Here is a 6,946-nt window from a genome sequence, read left to right as displayed (position 1 = left end):
TGCTCATGAAAATGGACAGTCAGTGTCCAATTTAAAAAAAATGTTAAACTTCCTGTTACTAAATTTTGAACTTAATATTTTTCCTTTAAAGTAGAAGTCACACTGACACAGGAGATTAAAGGATGAATAATTTAAATTAAAAACATTTTTGTGGCCCTAGCCGGTTTGTCTCAGTGGATAGAACCTCCAAAGGGTCCTGGGTTCGATTTCCAGTCAAGGTCACATACGTTGATTGCAGGTTCCTCCTGGCCCAGGCCCTGGTTGGGGCTCCTACAGGAGGCAACCAGTTGATGTGTTTCTCTCACATCAATGTTTCTCTCTGTCTTTCCCTCTCTCTTCCACTCTCCCTAAAAATCAATAAAAAATATCCTCCGGTGAGGATTAACAACAACAACAAAAAAAACTAAAACATTTTTGTGGTCAAGATTTATTTTACCCAGATTCCACAATTAAGTCTGTACAAATTGTGTTACTGTCTGGAGAATGCTAAGCTATGCAGTTATCTAGGCATGGTTGGCTAATGGGGAAAATGTGCTCAGAATGATTTGTGATGGTATCAGTAACATTTAAACGAATTTGAAGAGGTTTTGTTTGTACTACCCTATGAAATGAATCAACATAATAAAATTGTTAATATAATTTTCTCTTGAAAATACTTTCACATTTTGTAAAACCTTATTTTTAGCACATTAAAAGTGAATGTTATAGAACATTCATAACAAAATGTAGGAATCAATTTAAATTTGGCATTTGCAATTCTGCGTAATTTTTTTTTTTCTTGAACCTTTAAACACAAAAATAGGGCAGAATAGCTTTTAAAAATAGCTATGCCTTCTTCCAAATGTTATTTTATTCAGAAGTTAACCAGTCTGTGTTGTATACTTATGAAATATTTTAATTTTAATACCTTTTATTACTGAAAGTCATGTAGCTGCCTTTACTTACAAAATAAAAACTCTCAATTGTGAGTTAAATTTTCAACACTAGAACTTTGGAGTATAACTATAAGTAAGCCATGTTAAGGAATGGAATGCTTTTCAGGGCAATTCAAGTGACATTTTTTTTTTCTTTTTGTATTCCAGACCGTATTTCTGGCACTGGATTTCTGATGTTTATTTAGCATTAGTAAATATTCTTTCAAAGTGAGCCAAATTCATAAAATTAACTTTCTATATTTTAGTGGTAAGATCAGTGTAATTGCTTTTTGTTACCTTGATTTTTTTTTTTTTTTAAATTCAGGGACTGACCGGGAATGGCAAGACTGGTAACAATAAGAAATATACAGAATTAGAAGATATAGGAAACTTAAGTTGCAAAATTCTGACAAATGTTTGAAATTAGAAGTTTAGGAATTATGAAATTGTTTTTAAAATATTCATTAGTGAGAGAAAAAAACACTTTAGTTGTGGGGAAAAATTGAAATAAAACAATATCATCTATTTTCATATTAAACATTCTCTTCTTTTAATCCTTCTTAACATTAATAAAACCAGTTCAACTTAAAACTTTAAAGAGTTTTCAATTTATTTAATTAAAAAATTCAAAGCAGCTAATTTCATCTCTGGCTGTATATTACCATATGTTCTTTATCTGCAAGTGAATAGTTGATATACTAATCCTATTTTACTGTAAACTTAGATATCTCAATACATTTTTAAGTTGAGAAGTATACTAAATCAATTTAGTATAATATATTTAGACTCCACTAAATAAAAGAATATGTATTGAATATTGGTTGCCATATTTTGCTTTGTCATTAAGACTTGTCTATCTTCTAAAAAAATAATATTTTAATGGATAAGAATATAGTTTGCAGTTAGATGTTTCTATTCTTGGAAGAAAACAGAAAGATACTATAAATCTTAATTTCAAGAATATGAAAGAAGTAAAAGAGGTATGAACATTGTTTTTTATGTATAAACATCTAAGCACAGATGCTAGGCATCCTTTTAACTCTGGGGAAACTAAATTGAGAATACCATTCCTTTTCCCCCTTTGCTTCTGTTTTGAGAACTTCCAGTGTTAACAGTATTTAGCACATGGAGGAATGTATCTATATTGTGATTTAAGATATTCTAAGTATGGATAATTTCTGACTTAAGGAAACATTAGTTTTTGTAGTTAAATGAAAAGAATGTTCAGCCTAGTCGGTGTGGTTTAGTGGCTGAGCACTCGACCTATATGATCCAGGAGGTCATGATTCAATTCCCGATTTGGGCATATGCCCCGGTTGCGGGCTTGATTGCCAGTGTGGGGCTTGTAGGAGGCAGCTGATCAATGATGCTCATCATTGATGTTTCTATCTCTCTCTTCCTCTCAGAAATCAATGAAAATACATTAAAAGAAAAAGAATGTTCTGGAAAAATTTGTTCTCATGATCCCTCAATTGGCATTTGATTTATTAATTGAATTAATAATGAATATTAGAAGTATATGATTTATAGTATTTAGAAAGTAGCCATAAGAAAACAAAATGACTGTAGACTCTTTATCTTGTTTTACTTGTTTGTTTAGTATGTATACATTTGTACTATAATACCATAATATTTCATTTTTATTTAAAAAATTAATTTTCACTTCAATTTTAAGTTATAAAATTTTGTAAAGGGCTGAAAGTATGATTTAAACTACAAATTGATAAATATTTTAATTTTAAATGAAATAATGTAAAAAGCATGGATCTAATTTGAATAAAATTTTTAAAATAGTAATAATGTATTTCATTTTTGACTTAATTTAAAGTGGCCAGTACCAATGAATGGAGCTGGTACTGTTTTATGAAGATAATATAACTTGTATAAGTTTGGAATTCATATTTTAAGAAAATGAGGATAAGCCCTAATTTTAGTAGACATTATTAAGACTATGAGTATTAAGCATAGTTTTCTAATTAAGATGTATTTTTGGAAAACAATTTTAAGACTTACTGATTATAACTGGCAATTACTGTAAGGATGATTTTTGTGTCTTTTAAAAATCTTAAACAGTATCAAAATATATCCTAAATGTCTTACAATATTTCTATATTCAGATAACAGATATGCTACCCTGTTTTTGAGTTTATATTGGGGCTTATACTCTTGAACTTTGCAACTTAATCCCTTAAAGTACTTGTAAGCTATTGCTTTTATACATATCCATGTTACCTTTTAGCAAACAAAGATCTTTTAACAAGATAGGATGGAAATTAAAAGTATCTTCTTAATACTTACTTTTTTTCAAAACAAACAGAACACACACAAAAACCCCAAATGCTTCAGTATTCCAATTGCAATGCAGAGAATTTATTCTAGTGCTGTCCAGAATTTATTCATCATACTGCCCCACTCCCTAGTAAGATACATTTAATTTTAGAATCCTCAATCTATCTACATAAAAGCCTAAGCAACCAAAGGACCAGTCACTATGATGTGCACTGACCACCAGGAGGCAGACACTCAATGCAGGAGCTGCCCCTTGGTGGTTAGTGCACTCGCACAGCTCCACAGCTAAACTCCCCACTCCCCCCTGTGCCCCTCCCACCCCTGTCAGCCTCAATCGCTGGCCAGGCCAAGGGACCCCACCTGTGCACGAATTTGTGCACTGGGCCTCTAGTAGTAAATAAGAGGTGTGAACGAAAAAGGGACTATGTAGAAAACTGGACAAGCTCAGGGGCTACTCGGCATGCCTGATGAGCCCGGTGAATGAGTAACCACATGGTGGTGTGGTCATAAATTCCTAACTGGGTAGGTCATAATGGTAGTCATGCCTATAGTTTCCTTAGCAAAGGGGTTATCTTTGCCTTAAGTGAGCCCTGTGCTTTGGTGTTTTTTAAATTGAATTAGTTGGGATAACATTGGTTAATATAAGTTTCAGGTGTACATGTTTATAATACATTATCTGTATATTGTGTACTCAACTTGAATTACCATATAGTTGACCCGTTTGGCCTCTTCATCCTCTCCTCACTGCCTTCCTCTCTGGTTAACTACCATACTGTTGTCTGTGTCTGTGGGTTTGTTTTGTTTGTTCATTTGTTGCTGACCCAGGGCACATTGAGGAGTTTGGTTAGTAAATGGTTTGCATATTACCCTATTCCATAAAAAATTCAGGAATACATGATCGATCCCAAGGAATTTGAAAAGGGATTGCATACCCGCACTTAATCTTTAAATCAATATTTTGAAGTCGATGCCATTATCGGCTTCTTTTATTTTTTATTTTTATTGATTTCAGAGAGGGAGAGGGAGAGAGAGAGAGAAACATCAATGATGAGATAGAATCATTGATCGGCTCCCTCCTGCACACTCCCTACTGGGGACCAAGTCTGCAACCCGGGCATGTGCCCTTGACTGGAATTGAACCCAGGACCCTTCAGTCCACAGGCTGATGCTCTATCCACTGAGCCAAACCAGGCAGTGGTTTTCAACCTGTGGTTCTCGACCCCTTTGGCGGTCGAACGACCCTTTCACAGGGGTCGCCTAAGACCATCCTGCATATCAGATATTTACATTACGATTCATAACAGTAGCAACATTACAGTTATGAAGTAGCAACGGAAATAATTTTATGGTTGGGTCACAACATGAGGAACTGTATTTAAAGGGCCAGAAGGTTGAGAACCACTGAGCTAGGGCTATATATATTTCTTTATTGTGGCAAACCAGCTTGTTAAAAAAATTATTTTAGCCGAAACCAGTTTGGCTCAGTGGATAGAGCGTTGGCCTGTGGACTGAAAGGTCCCAGGTTCGATTCCGGTCAAGGGCATGTACCTTGGTTGCGGGCATATCCCCAGTGGGAGGTGTGCAGGAGGCAGCTGATCGATGTTTCTCTCTTATCGATGTTTCTAACTATCTCTCTCCCTTCCTCTCTGTAAAAAATCAATAAAATATATTAAAAAAATTAATTTAAATGGCTGCAATTCATTTGAATCAACTAACAGGAAAGCTACACTTCCTGTGCATAACAAAAATAGGATGGTGGCAAGTAAGTTCAGAAAAGCATTTTCAAAAATTACTATCCTGCCTAGCAAGCGTGGCTCAGTGGTTGAGCATCAATTTATGACCCAGGAGGTCACTGTTGCGGGTTCGATCCCCAGTGTAGGGCGTGCAGGAGGCCACCAATTGATTCTCATCATTGATGTTTCTATCTCTCCCTCTCCCTTCCTCTCTGAAATCAATAAAAATATTAAAAAGAAATTACAGTCCTTATTGGTAAGGGGTGGGCAAAGTATGAAATAGGCCAAGTCCTTTACATGAAGAGTAAATGAATTAATACCGTAAAGTGATTCAGAACAATTACTGGCCCCTGTCAAATACCATGTGTTTTTGTGTTATTTGAAAAAAGTCCAGATAACATTCCTAATTTAGCAGGTTATTAACGGAACTTGTAGCACCTAAAAACTTATTTTAAAAGCATGTAAGCCTTTGGAGATGTGGTTGGCAATTAGACAGACATGAGCAGAGCAAGGACGATGGGCCAGGTACAGAAGGTCATGGGTGGAAAGCCCCGGGCACCTAGCAAAGGACAATGCTAGGGTGGGACCTGGCCCTCAGGGTGACTCTTTCCTCCCCTAGCATTTGCTGGTCATGCTTTTTGGATCCCTGACCTTTCCTCCCTAGAGATAACATTTAGGCCTCAGTTATATTTCAGCTCCAGGCTCAGGAAAGCAGCCAAACCAGACAAGTGACCCCAGGGCTGACCTCAGGACCAGCTGCATTAAATAATGACCCCTCTCCAGGCTCCGACCCATTCATCAGTGGAGACCCCGACCCTGAAAGGATACCCCTGGAAAGCTGCTGAATATGCCATTGAGATCTTCCCTGGGACCGCCCCTAAAATCTCACCCTTAGAACCCTTAGGATGGAGGGCTCAGTGCCTCTCCCTCCCAGGAGCACAGGGAGCCTGTCCCCCAACCCCCCGCCCCCCCCAACCCCCCCTAGCAGGCGCCTTACCATCACCTTCCTCACTCCCAAGCTCCAAGGCCCCTTCCTTTATCTCAGTAACTGGTTTCCTAAGCCCATCTCTTCTAGGAATTACTTTTTCTACCTCTGTGATTTACCAAATAAATGTTTCTCTAATTTGGGTCTTGGCTCTGATTTCTTTCTTAGCCAGAATTCAGGTTACCGAGGTTGCTGAACCCAGGTCCGGTCAGACCCCACCAGTCTAACACCCGGGGCCCTTCCGCTGCCCACAACAGAAATAAACTGTTGTGTTTCCTGTAATCGTATTACTTAACACTGGTGACTTTCTGTGCATAAGGTTACTTTGTGTCAGCCTTCATGTAATCCGAAATCTGTTCAAGTTGAGTCAGTATTGATCAACTCTAGTATGCTCTATACCAGTGGGGTAGATGGGGGTTCAAAAAATGATACAATAAAACAGAGTTAAAATAATTATAACAAAATGGTAAAGGTTAAACTCCACAGGCAGCATTTGAACTTGGCGAGTTTCTGATAGTAGGGAGAGAGGCAACTGTACTGCATACAGTGTGAGTGGACCCCAGAAATCTCACCACCAGAAAGGGCCAGCTCTGACAGCCAGGGGGCACTTCGGTCTAATCCAGGGAACAGCAAACCCGCCTCCGTGCCACGCAGCCAGGTGAACAGAGCCGGTTTCCCACTGCCCGTCCCGGAGTCCCACGCTCTCCCAGCTCTGCGGAGCCCGCACCCCGACCCCGCCGGCAGCGCCCCGCCTCTCGGCCCCTCGCCCCGCCTCCCCGCCCGCCTCCCCGCCCCTCGCCCCGCCACCTCGCCTCCCCGCCCCGCCTTGGTGCCCGCGTGGACTGGCGGAGCGGGGCTCCCTGGCGCCCCCAGGTCCGAGCGGCGTGTTTTCCGCTGACCGCAGTACCGAGCTCAGACTCCTTCTATTTGAGCATATCATATCTGTTAAGTTAATACAAGACTCAACTTCTCAGGTAAAACGACCCACGTGATCAACGGCGTTTTCAAACCTAAACCAATCCTAA

Source organism: Myotis lucifugus, unplaced genomic scaffold (genome assembly GCF_000147115.1).
Source record: "Myotis lucifugus unplaced genomic scaffold, Myoluc2.0 scaffold_123, whole genome shotgun sequence".
Taxonomy (NCBI): Eukaryota; Metazoa; Chordata; class Mammalia; order Chiroptera; family Vespertilionidae; genus Myotis; species Myotis lucifugus.
This window is presented reverse-complemented; position numbering follows the sequence as displayed.